Source organism: Gorilla gorilla, chromosome 3 (assembly GCF_029281585.2).
Source record: "Gorilla gorilla gorilla isolate KB3781 chromosome 3, NHGRI_mGorGor1-v2.1_pri, whole genome shotgun sequence".
Taxonomy (NCBI): Eukaryota; Metazoa; Chordata; class Mammalia; order Primates; family Hominidae; genus Gorilla; species Gorilla gorilla.
In genome coordinates, this window is record NC_073227.2 from 133,180,037 (window position 1) to 133,200,126 (window position 20,090).

The 20,090-nt window shown below is 40.2% G+C and overlaps 1 protein-coding gene and 1 pseudogene across 14 annotated transcripts in view; one reads left to right on the plus strand and one right to left on the minus strand.

Annotated features, from left to right (window-relative positions):
- The window catches only part of ANK2 (ankyrin 2), a 678,765-nt gene that overhangs the window by 93,076 nt on the left and 565,599 nt on the right, over positions 1 to 20,090 (plus strand). The gene's annotated exons all lie outside the window — the stretch shown is intronic.
- On the minus strand, positions 5,462 to 7,123 carry LOC101133144 (eukaryotic translation initiation factor 2 subunit 3, X-linked-like; annotated as a pseudogene).

Here is a 20,090-nt window from a genome sequence, read left to right on the forward strand (position 1 = left end):
TATCCTGCTTCAGCCTCCTGAGTAGCTGGGACTACAGGCGCCCGCCACCACGCCCAGCTAATTTTTTTTGTATTTTTAGTAGAGACGGGGTTTCACCGTGTTAGCCAGGATGGTCTCGATCTCCTAAACTTGTGATCCGCCCACCTCGGCCTCCCAAAGTGCTGGGATTACAGGCGTGAGCCACCGCGTCCAGCCTAGCCTCTTACTTCTAAAGCAGCCTATACTTTGTTAGATAAAAGAAGTAAAAATATTAAAATCTACTTGGATAGAATTCCCACATCTTTATCAGTAACAGAAATAAAGGGAATATATGTATATTGGTTCTTTAAAAGACAAGTTCCTAATAGCATTACAGATAGATTGTATGTTAGTAGATGCTGGTAACTACTTTTACAGAACATAAACCACATTTTATTTTGTTCTTCAACACATCCTTTCTTTTTTTTTTTTTTGAGACGGAGTTTTGCTCTTGTTGCCCAGGCTGGAGTGCAATGGTGCGATCTTGGCTCACTGCAACCTCCGCCTCCTGGGTTCAAGTGATTTTCCTGCCTCAGCCTCCCGAGTAGCTGGGATTACAGGCATGCGCCACCACACCTGGGTAATTTTGTGTTTTTAATAGAGACAGGGTTACTCCATGTTGGTCAGGCTGGTCTCAAACTCCTGACCTCAGGCTATCCGTCCGCCTCAGCCTCCCAAAGTGCTGGGATTACAGGTGTGAACCACCGTGCCCTGCGACAACACATCCTTATATTTAGTTCCCTTTTTAGTAGGCACTGATGTAAATTTTGCATCAGGCAGGATATCAGAATTGGACCTAGTGACAACTAAACATTTGAAGGATTTGAAAGCATTCTTACTGTACAAGTAGTATTGCCATGGAATTTGAATCCTTTTAGTATTAAAGAGGATCCACAGTCTACAATGATCAGCATTGTTGATAACTATAAAATGGTTACTAGGGAAGGATGGTTGTCATTTTAGGTGCTTGGTGTTTACTGTGGGTCTCATAAAAATAAATATTTTATATAACTATAGCAGAAAAATATTTTGTCGGATACAAGGTTTATGAGAAACTAATTTCATCTGATACAAGGTATGTAAGAAATATAGAGATGCTACACATTCTATAATTTTCCATCTTCCCTGCTTAGTTGAGTTACTACTATTTTAGAAACATGGAGAAACATAGACCCCAAAGAAAGGAGAAGGATAGAAAAATTTTGCCCTATTATAAAGGAAGATGTGAATTTTATTTGCATGGTATGCTATTTCTTTTATTGTTTTATTATAAAGCTGAAACATGCTTATTACAGCATCTTTTGGAAATGAGTGCATTATTTTTAAACCTCCCATCTGCTACCTCAAAACTACATTTCTTTTTTCTTTTTTGGATAATATAAACTTACAATTCCTTTTGATCCAAAATTTTAAAATAAAACCAGAAGAATGTGGTTTACTTCAAGGAGAACCTCAATTTATACTATTAAAAACTTATGGGTATTAAAAATACAAGAAAAACTTAAAATTAAATTTTTAGATCTTGTGATGCCGTTTGTTAAATCATTTTGTCAAAGAAATTAAAACAAATTGTAAATAAGTAAAGGTTTTTAAAAGTGCTGACTTGTCCATTATTAGATTGCTACATGCACCTATGCATGTAACAGAATTGCACATGTACCCCATAAATTTGCACGAATAAAAAAAAGGCAAATCTAAACGTGTTTCTTTAAGAAATTAAGGTTTTAATGTGAAATTAGTTATATGAAAGGCCAGAATAATATTTATATTTTTCAGAGAATTTAATGATATTAAGGCATATTAGTTATCAAATAATAATTTAGAAAAGTAGTAATAAGAGAAGTAGATTTTATCATTGTTATTTACTCTGAAAACCCCTGTTAATAATTTTGTCTCATTATGTCATTACATACTAACAATTAGATAGGAATTATTTTATATCTTGGTTTATCGTATTACTGAATAACCAAATGATAGAAACTTAAAGACTGAAATGTACTAAGAGATGATTTTGTTATATACTATCTTTTATAAATGAGAAAACTAAAGCTCAGATAGAAATAAAATAATTTTCTTTTCTTTTTTTTTTTTTTTTTTTTTGAGACAGGGTCTTACTCTGTCACCCAGGCTGGAATGCAGTGGTGCAATCTGGACTCACTGCAACCTTTGCTTCCAAGATTCAAATGATTCTCCCACCTCAACCTCCCGAGTAGCTGGGACAACAGGCACGTGCCACCACACCTGGCTATTTTTTTTGGTAGAGATGGGGTTTCACCATGTTGTCCAGGATCTGGAACTCCTGAACTCAAGTGATCTGCCTACCTCGGCCTCCCAAAGTGCTGGGATTACAGGCGTGAGCCACTGTGCCCAGCCAATAATTTTCTCCATTGAGTAACAAGCAGCTCCTCAGCACCCCATAATCACATTTTATTTGGTTTATTGAGTAACTAATTGTTGACTTTACCCCAATCCAGTGTGTCAGAAGACATTTTACAATGCAAACACAGAACTCTGAAGTGCTTTTGTGACAAAATGTGAATTTCAATTTAAGATAAGCTATAAAAGATTATGAAAATCCTTTGGAAAGTTTTCATGCAGCTAATAGTTTATTTGCACGGATTTCTAACTTGGATGTCTTATAAAATTTGTTGATGTGTATTAAGATTTTATTTGTAAGGATTTGATGTCCTTAAAGTAGTATTTTGATAGACAAGTCTTCTTGTTTGGAAGAAGAATCAGATCATTTGTTGGGAGATAGTTGATTAGTGATTGATAGAAGCAGAGTATGTAGTTATCTTATTTGCTTATTGCTTTGTCTATTCCTAGCTAATAAAGCAAAATAATCCCATGACCAATACTCCTGGAAAAGCAATTTAGGTATGATTAAGTCAAAAAGGTCTAGTTTGTTTGTAGCAAAGTACAATATATAAGCCTAAATTTATGCTTAGTGATTTTCAGGCATCAAGTTTAATTTCTTTCATCTATATGAGTTTGTTGCTCTGTTTTCTTTTTTGAGCCAAGGGAGGTACTGAATGCAGAGATAAAGAAGCACTTTCTTCTGCCATTCCCCCTTCTCTCCCTCCTCCCCAAACTATTTTAACAGGGAATCAGTATTAAGTGCTTTCATCAAAGAGTAAACTTGCTGCCAGGAGTCTCATTTGCCTGCCAACATAAAAGTTTGGCTATAGATTTTTGATTTTAGGGTAACACAGCTTTTTCCAGGAGGAAGCAGTGACAGAAATGGACTCTAGGCAACTGTGAGCATAATAGAATAGAATGAGCCTGGGCTATGGAGTCAGAAAATAACTAGATTTGTCTCCTAGTCCAAAGATGATAACATGTTTGTTATGAAAATCAAATGAGGTAATGAATGTCAAGCAACAATAGCAGTATCTGGTACATGCTGCATAATTTTTAATTTTCTCTCTCTCCCCTACAAATCTAATTTGACTTCTTTTGGATTCCTTTGGAGACTAAACTTTGCAATAATAGAAGTAGGGACAGAGAGCACTGGACAATCCCAGAAGCCATCTTATCTGTGGATGTTATTTTCCAATAAATGTAGAAGAGAGATTGAGATTACCACTCTCCACTGTGCCCCATCCCTAACACCCACTCTAACTTCAGTGTAAATCCAATTAAACTAGATTCCTGGGAGATTCATGTTTGGATATATTACTCAGAGACTTGACATGATGATAACTAGCCCTTCATTCCAGGGAAAGGTAACCCAAGAGTGGCCCCAGTTGCTCACAGAGTCTCAGTGCTCAGGTAAAGTGTATAAATATTTCTCTCAATGAAAGATGAACAAGACCTACAGACCCTAAAGTTAGATAAATGTCAAGATCCAGGTACAGGATTAGAAAGGAGAACTAGATTAAATTTTTTTTTTTTTTTTTTTTCCGAGATGGAGTCTCGCTCTGTCCCTCAGGCTGGAGTACAGTGGTGCGATCTCGGCCCACTGCAACCTCTGCCTCCCGGGTTCAAGTGATTCTCCTGCCTCAGCCTCCTGAGGAGCTGGGATTACAGGTGCCTGCCACCACACCTGGCTAATTTTTGTTTTTTTAGTAGAGATGGGGTTTCACAGTGTTGGCCAGGCTGGTCTCAGTCTCCTGACCTCGTGATCCACCTGCCTCAGCCTCCCAAAGTGCTGGGATTACAGGCGTGAGCCACTGTGCCCAGCCTTTTTTTTTTTTTTTTTTGAGACAGGTTCTCACTCTGTTGCCCAGGCTGGAGTGCAGTGGTGTGATCATGGCTCACTGCATCCTCAACCTCCCCAGCTCAGGCGATCCTTGCATCTCAGACTCTGGGAGTAGCTGGGACTATAGGTGTACACCACCATGCCCAGCTAATTTTTGTATTTTTTGTAGAGATGGAGTTTCACTATGTTGGCCAGGCTGGTCTCCAACTCCTGGACTCAAGTGGTCCACCTGCCTCAGCCTCCCAAAGTTCTGGAATTGCAAGCATGAGCCACAGCACCTGGCTGAGATGAATTTTTAAAAAAATTGTGATAAAATATACATATCATGGTTGAGTGTGGTGGCTCACACCTGTAACCCTAGCACTTTGGGAGGCTGAGGTGGGCAAATCACCTGAGGTTGGGAGTTCAAGATCAGCCTGACCAACATGGAGAAACTCCGTCTCTACTAAAAATACAGAACTAGCCAGATGTGGTGGTGCATGCCTGTAATCCCAGTTACTCGGGAGGCTGAGGCAGGAGAATTGCTTGAAGTCAGGAGGTGGAGGTTGCGGTGAACCAAGATTGTATCATTGCACTCCAGCTTCGGCAACATGAGTGAAACTCCGTCTCAAAAAAAAATATATCTATCTATCTATCTATCTATCTATCTATCTATCTATCTATCTATATACACACACACATACATATCGTAAAACTTACCTTTTTAACTATTAAATTTTTTTTAACTTAAATAGAGACGGGTTCTCACCATGTTGTTTAGGCTGGTCTCGAACTTCTGGCCTCAAGCAATCCTCTCACTTTGGCCTCCCAAAGTTCTAGGACTACAGACATGAGCCACCATGTCTGGCCACCTTCTCTTTTTTTTCTTTTCTTTTCTTTTTTAAAATAAAAACTTTATTTCAAATAGGTCCAGCGGTATGTGTGATACAACAAAGGCCTGTTGTAACAAGCAGTTTCATTTCAAAGCGCATTGAAGTACAAATCTGAAAGTGTTTAACAATGATCAATGTCTGCTAAAATGTATATTAAATTGATCAACATACCATTTTTGACATTATTATATATCCAACTCTTTAAGTAGAAGAAGTTAAATTTTCATCACAAAAAGTGAGGATCACCTGACAGTTTCTACAAAGGTAATGAGCTGTGAAATGTATTCCCTCATTTGGCTTTGAAAATACACCCTCAGGTTACTAAGATAAATTCTGAGTTTGCCCAACTGTGTTATTTAACTGTAATTCTTCACTTGTCATCTACTGTTGGCTTCATGGCCACTCCTCTTCCTATCTGATCCCAACGAATTAAATGCTAATGTTTCTCAACTCTTCGGCTAAGGGCAATTTTTTTCTCCTACTTTTGTGCACACAGGATTAGTGAGAACTATTTTACCCAAATCATCTTTGACTGCACTCTCTTCTTCCTGTAGACAGAGATTGTATGTTTACTATAAGAACTTCGCTCATGGACAGCTTTTGTACTTTTTTTGTTTTTTTGCCTTCTTCTATACATACACCTAGAAGCTGTCTAAGCAGTAAATAGGACATTTCTGGTCCTGTGACGATCTTAGGTACAGCTCCAACTGCACCAAGCACCTGCCCTGCCATTCTATGAATGTTGGGTAAACTTTTGTTCCAACTCCCATAAGACTCCCTGGAGCAGTGTACTGAGGATCATTGTGTTCTGCAAAAAGTGATACAAGTTTGGAAATGATTGTTTTACACATGAGTTTTCCTTCACTATTTTTGGGAACAATACCAAGTCTGACTCCTGTCTCCTGGACCACCTTTAATACACCTTTTTAAATACTGCCACCAGTTGTTCTCCCTGTTAATATCATCAATATCACAGCCAGGTTCGTTAACATCAAACGACCTAATAACAATAAGTTGGGGTTCTGAAGTAAAGTCTCTTGGAGGTACTGAAATTTTCCTTGCTATATACTCATGGACAACTTCAGGATTGTATTTCAGCTTAGCAGAAATGAAAATAATAGGAGGCTCTTCTGCTACTCTACTTTATATTAATACAATTAAAGGATCTGTTCATACTGTTCTTTAGCCTTACTTTCTTTTACCAAATTAATTTTATTTTACAGAATGAAAGTATGTTTCAGCTTCTTAATATCTATGGCAGCCAGGTGTTCAGAGGAGTCTGAGGTTGAGGACAAGATTCATTGCTGGCTATCAACAGAAAGGTCACATCCATCACTGCTATACCGTTCAACAAAGTAGCCATCAAAATATCATGGCAGGACAGTCAACCAAGGAAACATGTCTGACTAGTTCAAAGTTTCTTTTGGTCCCTGGAATATTTATAGGAAACTCATCAAGGTGTACTACTTCCACAGAATCTGTAACATTCTGGCCGAGGAAACTTGAGTCATCAAGTTTATAATCTTGGCATTTAATGTGCCCAAACTTGATAGTAATATTTCTTTACAGTTCATTTTTGAACCTGACATGTGAATGACAGAAATAGTTTTTACACTTATGGATTTTCTTTTTTTTTTGAGACAGAGTTTCTCTTTTGTTGCCCAGGATGGAGTGCAATGGCATGATGTCAGCTCACCGCAACCTTCGCCTCCCGGGTTCAAGCGATTCTCCTGCCTCAGCCTCCTGAGTAGCTGGGATAACAGGCATGCACCACCACCCCGGCTAATTTTGTACTTTTAGTAGAGATGGGGTTTCTCCATGTTGGCCAGGCTGGTCTTGAACTCCCAACCTCAGGTGATCCTCCCGCCTCGGCCTCCCAGAGTGCTGGGATTACAGGCATGAGCCACCGCGCCTGGCCACAGTTATGGATTTTCTATGAGCAACATGATCAATTGTACCTATATTAGTTGTGGCTCATCTGCTTGATAACTTTGTGTAAAAGTAGAGTCCACTCAGTAACATCCTCATGCATAGCATGGTTTCTTTAGCCCCACTGGTGTAGCACAAGGGTGTGGTAGTGCCAGGACTGGCCATCTAACTTACTCAGGTTGGTACCATTGTCTTGGCTTGTCCATGGTAGGTCTGATGGTGCCTAGAGCCCCTGGCGTGGAGCTCATTTTAACCATTTTAAAGTGTACAGTTCAGTGGCATTAAGTACATTCACAGTGTTGTGCAACCATTACCACTATCTGTCTCCAGATCTTTTTTCATCTTGCAAAACTGAAATTCTATACCCATTAAAAAATAATTCCCTATCCCCCAGTCCCTGGCAACCACCATTTGCTTTCTGTCTGTATGAGTTTGACTACTTTAGGTACCTCATGTAAATGGAGTCACACTATTTGTCCTTTTGTGACTGGCTTATTTTGCTTAGTATAATGTCTTCAAGATTCATCCACAGTGTAGCAGGTGTTAGAATTTCCTTCCTTTGTAAAGCTAAATAACGTTCCGTTGTATGTATATACCATATTTTGTTTTATCTATTTGCCCATTGAAGGACACTTGGGTTGCTTCAATGGGCAAATGGCTATTGTGAATAATGCTGCATGAACATGGGTACACAGACACCTGTTCGAGTGCCTGCTTCCGATTCTTTCTGGTATGTGCCCATAAATGGAATGGCTGGATCATATTGTAATTCCATTTTTAATTTTTGAGGAACCTCCATACTGTTTTCTAGGGTAGCGGCACCATTTTATATTTCTTCCAGCAGTTAACAAGAGTTCCAACTTTACGTCCTCTCCAACATTTTTTCCTTTCTTTTAAAATTTTTATTTATTTATTTTTATTTTTATTTTTTTGAGATGAAGTCTCGCTGTGTCACCCCGGCTGGAGTGCAGTGGCAGGATCTTGGCTCACTGCAACCTCCGCTTCCTGTATTCAAGCGATTCTCCTGCCTCAGCCTCTCTAGTAGCTGGGATTACAGGCGTGAGCCACCATGCCCGGCCAATCTCACAGTTTTTAAAACAATACTTTATTCAAGAGAAGCAGCTCTGATGGTATAGTTGTTTGATTTTCTATTTATGAGCATATGTATGAGTGTATGAAGGGACAGGGCTATGGTGGCATTAGCACTGCATTTCAAGAAGCTACCTCCTTGGACAAAAATTGAGGAAATCGAGAGTGATGAGCATTTGCATATAGATAACATGAGAACAAAACACAATGTAACTCATTGAGGGAGCTTGTTATAGAATGCCAGAAGATATCGAGGACTTGAATGATATTTTCTAAATATAAATTGTAACATGTGAGGTGGGAGGATTGCTTGAAGCCAAGAATTCAAGACCCATGTAGAGGGCATGGATGATATTTTCCAAATATAAATGCAAATATAAACTGGAACATGTGAGGCAGGAGATTGCTTGAGGCCAGGAGTTCAAGACTCATCTGGGCAACACAGCAAGACCCTGTCTCTACAAAAACAACAAACAAAAAACTAGCCAGGCATGGTGGCACACGCACCTGTAATACTAGATACTCTGGAGGCTGAGGCGGGAGGATTGCTTGAGCCCTGGAGTTCAGGGCTGTCGTGAGCCATGATTGTGCCACTGCACTCTAGCCTGGCTGATGAATTGTGACCCCTTCTCAAAAAAAGAAACAAAATTGCAACCTGAACACAAAAATTGTGCCTCACAGAGTGGTGAAGAACCAATAAGAACGGTTAATCAGAACTTTATTCTGAACACCCAGGAAGAATAGGTTGGAGATGTAGAAGTGACTAGCACTGAGGAAGGATGTGACCAGATCATCCCTGAATGCGAAGTAGCCACAGAAAGGAGGGCTGGGCTGAGTCAGATCACTGTTTGTAGGAAAATTAGGCCTCAAAAAGTTAAATGAAAGACACGTATAATTGCATCATGAGGATGTTGAAAGACAAGCAGGTGCCAGAGAAATGGGAAATTCTTTAAAAAAATGAAATTTTAAAACTAAGCTTCATACATTTTTATGAAATGAGAGGAAACCAGAAGTATTTGCGGCAGTTGTTATTGGTTGCCTACCTTTGTACCAGGTAACATGAACCAAAATGGGCCAGGCCAACAAGTCAGTCAACAGATCATTTTTCGTGCTCGCTATGCACCAGGCACTGATCTAGGCATTGTCGTAAATAAGCTAGACAAGGGTTCATTTCTTCAAGAGCCAATGTTCCTGGGGTGGTGTAAAACAAGGGTGTAGGGATTGTGACAAAGCAGATAGGCATGCAGATTTTTTTTTTTTTTTTTTTTTGAGACAGAGTCTCATTCTGTTGCCCAGGCTGGAGTGCAATGGCGTGATCTTGGCTCACTGCAACCTCCGCCTCCCGGGTTCAAGCGATTCTCCTGCCTCAGCCTCCTGAGTAGCTGGGATTACAGGTGCATGCCACCACGCCTGGCTAATTTTTGTATTTTTAGTAGAGACAGGGTTTCACCATGTTGGTCAGGCTCGAACTCCTGACGTCGTGATCCACCTGCCTTGGCCTCCCAAAGTGCTGGTATTACAGGCGTGAGCCACTGTGCCCGGCCACATGCAGACTTTTGTATCTTCATTTTTAAATTTTTAAGCCTTTAATTATTATGAGTACAAAATAGGTGTATATATTTATGGGGTAGATGTGATATTTTGATACAGGCATACAATGTGTAATAATCACATCAGAGTAACCAGGGTATTCATTATCACAAGCATTCATCATTTCTTTGTGTTAGAAACATTCCAACATTCCTCTCTTTTAGTTATTTGAAAATATACCATAAATTATTGTTGATTATAGTAACCCTATTGTGTTATCAAAACTAGATCTTATTCTCTCTAAATATATTTTTGCACCCATTAACCATCGCCACAGAGCCCCCTCACACTACCCTTCCTAGCCTCTGGTAATGCTCATTCTACTCTCCATTGAATTGTTTTAATTTTTACCTCCCACGTGTGAATGAGAACATGTGAAATTTGTCTTTCTGTGCCTGGTTCATTTCACTTAACATAATGTTCTCCAGTTCCATCCATGTTGTTGCAAATGACAGCATTTCATTCTTCTTATGCTGGAATACTACTCCACTGTGTGTATATATACTACATTTTCTTTATCCATTCATCCACTGATGAATACTTAGGTTGATTCCAAATCTTGGCTATTGTGAACAGTGCTGTAATAAACATGGGAGTGCAGATATCTCTTCAATATACTGATTTCAGGCCAGGTGTGGTGCCCATGCCTGTAATCCCAGCGCTTTGGGAGGCTGAGGCAGGAGGATTGCTTGATCCCAGGAGTTTGAGACCAGCCTCGGAAACATAGCAAGACCCAGTCTCTACAAAAAATAAAAAAAATAGCCAGGCTTGATGGCGCATGCCTGTAGTCCCAGCTACTTGGGGAGGCTGAGGTGGGAGGATTACTTGGGCCCAGGGAGGCTGAGGTTGCAGTGAGCCGTGATGACGCCACTGTACTCCAGCCTAGGTGACAGAGTGATACCTTGTTTCAAAAAAGAAAAAAATGAAAAAATATATATACTGATTTCCTTTCTTCTGGATGTATACTCAGCAGTGAGGTTGCTGGGTCTTATGGCAGTTCCATTTTTAGTCTTTTGAGGAATCCTCTTTTCTTTGTTTTAAGAGTGTGCTGGGAAAACAAAATGAGTCTTCAGGGGAATAATCTGGGTCTTGGGTGGCCCGTTTCCAACTCTCTTCTATTGGATAAAGCTGGTGTTTATTAGCATGGCTTCCAAGGCCCTCTCTGATGGAGCGCTCTTTTAACTGCCTCTGCATTCTCATGTCCTGCTGCTCCATACATCTCAATTAAGCAGTGTAGAACTGTTTCTAGTCTCTAGGCACACTGTGCTGTGCTGCAACTCTGTTCCTGTCGTTCTTTTGTAGGGGCCTTCCTGTCTCCTATCACGGTTGCTATTAAAATACCTGAAACTCATTAAGTGTCAGTTGAATTGAACTGAATAAGATTTCATATTGTTTTTAAGGAACTAAAAATCTGCTTGAGGAGACAAACATGTATGCAGATACCGTCACAGAAGTGCATTTAAGTCTCATAATGAGTTCACAGTTTCAGGTTGTAAGGAAGAACATGGCAGAACACTGAAAATGGGCAGAACAGTTACTATTCTTTGAGGAGAGCTGGAGGATGGCAAAGGTTCTGGATGATGGTGAATTTTATCCATGTTTTTAGGAAGGGGGTAAAATTTGGATTTTGATGTATACTTAGGTTTCACATTAGTCCTCAGCAACATTTAGACTGAATTTTAAAATAGGTGGTTTGTGAGTACTTAGATTAGGGAGAAATAATCAGTAGGAATAAGTTTGGGTTTACGAAGAGCAAATGAGATCAAAGAAACCTTGGTCTTTTCTTTCATAGGTCTCCTAGTTAATAAAGAAATGCTGAAAATCCACTATTTCAACCTGGCCTTGGGCAATTCCCCAGAAACAGCATTTGGTTGCTTTGCTATAGGACTTGGCCCTTTGCTTTTTGTCAGACTGTGGATGAGACCAAAAAAAGACATGTTTATTAAATTTGCAGATGACTAAGTTTTAATGCTTTGAAAAATAGAATTGGGATTTTTAATTGGGCTGAAATGATAAACCGATATTGAAAAGATGAAATCTCATCAGGATTTATGTAACAATTTATGTACAAATAATTCAGCATTCATGTGCTTATGTTCAAGAAAATGAAGGTCTATTTTAAGAACAGTCAGTGAGAAAGTTCTAGTGATTTTAGTTGACTGCAAGCTCAATGTGAGCCAATAGTGAAGAGTACTGCCAAGACATGGGGATACAAATCTACACTGCATTAATAACAGCTGAGTGTCCAGAGTAAGGGAAATAGTCATCCCACTTCTTTGTGATTCTCAGACCACACACATTTGGAGTCTTGAGTCCTTAGATCTGGGTTCCCTATTTCAAGAGGAAATATTGACAAAGTGGAGCATATCCGGAAGTGGGTGAGCAGGATGATGAAGACAGCAAAAATCATGTCAAATAGGAAATGGCTGAATAAAGTGGGAGCATAATTACTCTCTCCCATTATGTGAAAGAAGGAGTAATCAAATATTATGTCACTCCAGAGAGCAGAACTAAAACCAGTGCGGTTGGAGAATTTAAAGAAAGCAAATTATGATACAATACAAAGAAGAAATACACACTTCAGCTCTTAAAATTTAAGTGGGATTAAGTATTAGTTGTCAGTATTGTAGGGATGATAATTCTTCCCAATTCAATTTTAATGAAAACTCAATAGAAAACAAGAAGACAGAAACACCTGTGGTATTTTTGTGGGGCTGGGGGCAAATTCCAAAAATCACCTAGAAAAATAAATAGACAATAATGACTTTGAAAATTAGAAAGAGAAGGTTGGTTGATCACTACATAGGCTATAATGATTAAATGAAAGTGACACTGGTACAGACAAATTAATGGAATAGTTATTTCAGAGATAGACTCTGATATATCAATAACTTAATAGAAAACAAATGGGTATAACAACTGGGGACATACAGACTATTTATTTATTTATTTATTGAGACAAATTCTTTCTCTGTTGCCCAGACTGGAGTAAAGTGGTACAATCTCGGCTCGCTGCAACCTCTGTCCCCCTGGATTCAAGTGATTCTCCTGCATCAGCCTCCCGAGTAGCTGGGATTACAGGTGTGTGCCACCACACCTGGCTAATTTTTTTTATTTTTAGTAGAGATGGCATTTCACCATGTTTGCCAGGCTGGTCTTGAACTCTTGAACTCAGGTAATCCACCCACCTCAGCCTCCCAAAGTGCTAGGATTACAGGCGTGAGCCACTGCACCCGGCCCAAACTATTTAATAAATTTTCTAGGACAATTCATTTGGTAACTGGGGAAAGACAAAACACTTCAAAAAAACTTCCTGGTAGTTTAAATTAAATGTTAAATGGTTAGAAATAAATAAATAAGGGCCGGGCGCGGTGGCTCGCGCCTGTAATCCCAGCACTTTGGGAGGCCGAGACGGATGGATCACGAGGTCAGGAGATCGAGACTATTCTGGCTAACACGGTGAAACCCCGTCTCTACTAAATATACAAAAAATTAGCCGGGCATGGTGGCAGGTGCCTGTAGTCCCAGCTACTCCGGAGGCTGAGGCAGGAGAATGGCGTGAACCTGGGAGGCGGAGGTTGCAGTGAGCCGAGATCGCACCACTGCACTCCAGCCTGGGCGACAGAGCAAGACTCCGTCTCAAAAAAAAAAAAAAAAATCAATAAAAATAAATAAATAAAACCAGGCCAGGCACAGTGGCTCACACCTGTAATCCTAGCACTTTAGGAGGCCGCGGCGGACAGATAGCATGAGCCCAGGAGTTCGAGACCAGTCTGGGCAATATGGTGAAACCCCATCTCTACTAAAAATACAACAACTGAGGTGGGAGGATCACCTGAGCCTGGGAAAGTCAAGGCTGCAGTGAGCTGTGATCGCGCAACTGCACTCCAGCCTGGGTGAGAGTGAGAGCCCATTTCAAAAAATAAACCAAAAACACAAAAATTAGAAAAATTAGAATTGAGTACTTAGAAAATCCCTGCATTTGGGGAGAAATGTTCTGTTTTATTACATTTTACTGTACAACATTTCAAATATTGAAATAAATAGAGAGTATAACAAATACCTGTATATTTCTCATCTAGGTTTGCCAATTGCTAACATGTTGTCATATTTACTTTATTTTTTTAAAGCATTTGTAGGTAAATTATAATGTTGCTTTACCATTATGTTCTTCAGTATCTCTAAAATAAAGATATTTTATTTTTTTGTATATATATATATATATATATATATATATATATATATATTTTTTTTAGTAGCAATGGGGTTTCACCATGTTGGCCAGGCTGATCTCGAACTCCTGACCTCAGGTGATCCACCTGCCTTGGCCTCCCAAAGTGCTAGGATTATAGGTGTGAACCACTGTGCCTGGCCAAATAAAGATTTTTTTCTTAACTGAGCACAATACTTTTATCATGAGCACAGCTACAAAATTAAATAATTCTCTGCTATCTTCTGATACCCAGTATACATCCAGATTTCCTCTGTTGGCCCCAGTGTGTTTTCCAGCCAAGTTGCTCAAATCAGGATCCAGTCAATGACCTGCATGATTCTTAATATGTGGTGAGCTATGGCTCATATTTCTCTGTTAGTTGAGAAAAGTTCTGTTTCCTTCTTGCTTATTTTATTTTATTTTTATTTTTAGATGGAGTCTCACTTTGTCACCCAGGCTGGAGTGCAATGGTGCGATCTCAGCTCACCGCAACCTCCGCCTCCCAGGTTTAAGCAATTCTCCTGCCTCAGCCTCCTGAGTAGCTGGGATTACAGGCACCCGCCACCTCGCTCGGCTAATTTTTGTATTTTTAGTAGAGACGAGGTTTCACCATGTTGGCCAGGCTGGTCTTGAACTCCTGACCTCAGGTGATCCACCCCCTCGGCTTCCCAAAGTGCTGGGATTACAGGCGTGAGTCACCACGCACAGCCCCTTCCCGCTTTTTTGTTGTTGTTGTTTTGTTACATTTTCTTGCTGAAGAGACTGGATCAATTTTCTTTTTCTTTCTTTCTTTTTTTTTTTTTTTTTTTTTTGAGACTGAGTCTCGCTCTGTCGCCCAGGCTGGAGTGCAGTGGCGCGATCTCGGCCCACTGCAAGCTCCGCCTCCTGGGTTCACGCCATTCTCCTGCCTCAGCCTCCCGAGTAGCTGGAACTACAGGGGCCTGCCACCATGCCCGGCTAATTTTTTTGTATTTTTAGTAGAGATGGGGTTTCACCGTGTTAGCCAGGATGGTCTCGATTTCCTGACCTCGTAATCCACCTGCCTCGGCCTCCCAAAGTGCTGGGATTACAGGCGTGAGCCACCGTGCCCGGCCACGAGACTGGATCAGTTTTCCGGTAGAATTCCACCTTCTGGATTTATATGATTGTTTCCTTCTGGTTTCATTTAAATTTTAGGTAACTCTCTGCTGTATTTCCTGGAGACTGGAAATTTTGATCTAAAGTTGTTATTGATGTCAGGTAAAACATTTTTGTCAAGTGTGTTTCATGGGTGATGCTGTGAACATTATATCCTATCATATCAAGAGTTGTACAATACTTAGTTGTGTTACTTTTTATGATACTAAGATCGATCTTTAGATTAATGGTAAATGGGGAAATTACTAGATCTCTCTGTTATAAAGTTACGGTTTTCCCCCCTTGAGACAAGTAAATATTCTGTGTGCTAAGAACTCAGCAGCAGATTAGTATCCAGTGCCTTTATCAACCTTATACTCAATGCTGTTGGCACCCATTGCTGACTGTTGTCTGAACCAGTTACTCCATTACAAGTTGCAAAATGGTGATTTTTCCAATTGTTAGTGTTGTTGCTTTCATTAACTAAGATTCTTCTAATAGAGTTCGCCTTATTAATTAGAGCTATGTGTTACTCCGTCCGGGCGTGGTGGCTCACGCCTGTAATCCCAGCACTTTGGGAGGCCGAGACGGGCGATCACGAGGTCAGGAGATCGAGACCATCCTGGCTAACACGGTGAAACCCCGTCTCTACTAAAAATACAAAAAATTAGCCAGGTGTAGTGGCGGGCGCCTGTAGTCCCAGCTACTCAGGAGGCTGAGGCAGGAGAATGGCGTGAACCTGGGAGGCGGAGGTTGCAGTGAGCCACGATCCCGCCACTGCACCCCAGCCTGGGCAACAGAGCAAGACTCTGTCTCAAAAAAAAAAAAAAAAAAAAAAAAGAGCTATGTGTTACGCCAAAACAGAGTTCCATTTGGAAAAGAAAGAATTCATACTTAACTCTCGACTAATTTTCGTGTAAGGAATTGGTATAATAGTTACCTCAATGAGGGGCAAATATGTCTTTTCATTCTGGGCTGAGTATCATTAGGACTTTTATATATTCAAGTGTGTCACTCAATTATAGTATTCTTTATGATGCTGTGATAGATTGTATTTACCAAAGCAGGATACACCAATATATTCAGTCTCACATGGTCTTCCTATAATGTGATATTGACACATCTCCATTGCTTCTGCCTGGCACTCTCTTGGGACACATGCTTTTAGTGAAATCCAACCACCCTGAAACCACCATGTTAAAAGACCATAAGGAAAAGCAACATAAGAGGTACACAGAGATGATTAAGGAGCCCTAATTATTCCATTCCTCAATGTTCCAGTTCAGGCACCAGACATGTGAGTGAATGAACCCTCAGAGGATTTCATTCTCCAGCTTTTGAGGTGCTCAAATGATGCTAAGTGGAGTAGAAACCAGCTAACCCTCTGAACCCTTCCCAGACTACAGATTTGTGAGAAAAATAAATGTTTTAAGCTAAGTTTGGCGTGACTTTTTACATAGCCATAGTAACTAGAAAAGATGCTTTGGTGAAGTTGGCTTTTGGGGGCCTCTCCACGTTGATTCCTGTCCTTTGACACGACCCTACTTCTCTTCAGTAATTTCTTTGCTTTCTGATATAAGACAATGTGCTAAGCTCATCTTATACATTCTCTGCCTCAGATTTAAAATCAGCCTTTTCCCCAAAGAGCCCTGGTTCTTTTTAGTGAGGAATGGTATTTAGAGTTTAAAATCTGGTCATCGGCTGGGCGCGGTGGCTCATACCTGTAATCTCAGCACTTTGGGAGCCTGATGTGGGTGGATCACAAGGTCAGGAGTTCGAGACCAGCCTGGCCAACATAGTGAAACCATGTCTCTACTAAAAATAAAAAAATTAGCTGGGCATGGTGGCGTGCACCTGTAGTCCCAGCTACTTGGGAGGATGAGGCAGCAGAATCGCTTGAACCTGGGAGGTAGAGGTTGTGGTGAGCCAAGACTGCACCACTGCACTCCAGCCTGGGCAACAGAGTGAGACTCTGTCTGAAAAAAAAAAAAATCAAAAAAAAAATCTGGTCATTATGGAAACTTTCAATGGAACAAAAACAATGGAAAAATTACAAATGATGACAATAAAACACTTCAACATGTTTCCCAAAAGCAGAATTTAAAGGCAAACAATGAAGCTCAACAGAATAAAGAAACATATTAAAAATTCAGTAAAAATAAAAATCAATGTGGACAAGCAATTCTTAAAAGACAGAATGCCGATGAATAGTAATTATTGAACCATTTTCAACTTTCTATACTATTTTTCCTTTACCAAATTATATTTATTTATTTATTTATTTTTTGAGACAGGGTCTCACTCTGCCACCAAGGCTGGAGTGCAGTGGTGTGATCATGGCTCACTGCAGCCTCGACCTCCCAGGCTCAACCCATTCTCCTGCCTCAGCATCCTGAGTAGCTGGGACCACAGGTGTGCACCACCATGCCCAGCTAATTTTTCTATTTTTCATAGAGACAGGGTCTTGCCATGTTGCCTAGGCTGGTCTCAAACTCCTGAGCTCAAGTTGTCTACCCATCTTGTCCTCCCAAAGTGTTAGGATTACAGGCATGAGCCACTGGACCCAGCCAGATTTCCCTTAAAAGAAATAGGCCTCAATGCTGACAAGAATGCAGTATGAATGAGTCGTCCAGGTTAGAAGGTCAACTCTGCTTTCTGTGGTAATTTAGTGGCCCAGTTTTCTTCTGTTCATTTGCTCTGCCATTCCCTGTTAAAGCTGTGTGGTTGAAGTGAGGTCACAGGCAAATCTGTGTTTTAGCTTGCATAAAGGAAACAAAAGAAGTTTAAGGCAAGCAATGTTCTTTGAGGCAAGAAAGGAGAAATTCTGCTCAGAAGGCCACACTCAGTTGCAAGGGAGTTTGGGAGCTGTAGTCTTTGGGCAGGCAGTTATATATCTTGCCTAAACACTATTACTTTGAAATAAGATCGCATCCTTTAATTCAATAGTTCATTTTCTTATAGTCTTTCCTGAGGAAATAAATGAATTTCAGAAAACAAGTGTTAATTACCTAATGAACAATAACTCAGCCAACGAGAGAAATATTCAGTATATTATTTACTGGAGAAGGAAGCTACTTAAGAAGCATCTATATAGTTTCATTAAAGGGTATTAGAGGCCATGATGAGGAGTTAAATGAGATGGAAAATGACTGGAGAGTGTTTTTTTTTTTTTTTTCTTTGAGACAAGGTATTACTCTGTTACCCAGTCTGGAGTGCAGTGGCATGATTGTGGCTCATTGCAGCCTCAACCTCCCTGGGCTCAGGGGATCCTCCCACCTCAGCCTCCTGAGTAGCTGGGACTACAGGTGTGTACCACCACTCCAGGCTAATTTTTAAATTTTTTTTAGGGACGGGGTTTCGCCATGTTGCTCAGGCTGAGAGAGTTTTAAGTAAGAGAGAGAACATTCTGCTTGCTCTATAGAGGACGACTGGAAGCTGTTGCTGTAGTCCAGGAGACAAGTGATGATGGTAGCCTGTGCTAGAGTTTAGGAGTAGTGACAATCTTTTGAATATTAAACCTTTGTTAACTCTATAGATTTTGGAAGGAACAATTTGTCGGTGAGGCCACATTTCGCACTTCACTTAGCTCATATTATAAGAAATAGTGGCAAAAGATCACTGTATGGGGGGGTGTTGGTAGGTACCTGAACAGTGCTATTTTTAAATTGCCAGTTAATTTTAGCTAGAGAGATCAGCAAAATTCCAAGAAACTAAATACAAAAAGACACTTTTTTTTTTTTTATGATGGAGTCTCAAAGTCTACTATTTTTAGTAGAGATGGGGTTTCACCATGTTGGCTGGCCAGGCTGGTCTTGAACTCCTGACCTCAAATGATCCGCCCACCTCGGCCTCCCAAAGTGCTGAGATTACAGGTGTAAGCCACCACCACTGGCGAGAATTCACTTTCTTTGTCTACTTTAACTGCATTACTTTCTATGTATTGATTTAGCAACTATATTTCAGATATTTGTGTGGAAACATTATATCCCTAACAAGATTATAAACCCATCGAATATCATGCACTTTGGTATCATTTTCAGTGACTTGAACATAATAGGTGTTCAATTAAATAAGTGTAAAAGAATTAACTCTGTGATATTGTGATATATAAATAAACACATATATTAATATTCATCCCTAGTTTCTGACACAGAGCTCATAAAACCTTGGTAATTTCCTAGATAATGAGAAGAGATTAGCATAATTTGCTATTCATAAGGCCCTTTCAACCAAACCTGAGTTTATGCTAATGAGGTGACTCTTGGTGGGGGCAGGGGCCTGCCCTAGATAGCTTCAGGATGGGAACTCTTTGCCAGAGAAACCAACCATGTGATTAGAGGATTTAAACTTTCAGATCCACCACACCTCCAAAGAGGGGAGGGGGGCTGAAGATTGAGTCAGTCTCCAATGGCCAAAGATTTAATCAACCATACCTCTGTAATGGGACCTCCATAAAAAGAAACCATTAACAATAGGATTCAGAGAGCTTCCAAGTTGCTGAATGTATCCACATGTTGGGACCACATCAAACACCACGGGGACAGAAGCTCCTGCACTCTGGACACTTGGATACCTCACCTTACATACCTTTTCATCTGGCTGTTCATTTGTGTACTTTATAATATTCTTTATAACAAACTGGTAATAATAAGTAAAGTGTTTCCCTGAGTTCTGTGAGCTATTATAACAAATTATCAAACCTAAGGATGGAGTCAGTCATGGGAACCCCCAATTTGTAGCCAAGCTGGACAAAAGGGTGGGTAACCTGGGTACCCACTACTTGTGATTTTTATTTGAAGTTGGGGGCAGTCTTGTGGAACTGAGCCCTTAACCTGTGGTGTCTGCGTTAACTCTGGGTAGTCAGTGTCAGAATTGAATTAAATTGTAGGGCACTCAGTTGGTGTCTGCAGAAAATTGGGAAATTTCTTGATGTGAAAAACCCACATATCTGGTGTCAGAGATGTTCTGTTTCAGTAGAAACAGTAGTAGACTTGAACAGTTTTACTCTTTATATAGCTTATTTCCAATAGAGAACAAATGGAAACAAGTGCTCTTGGAATCT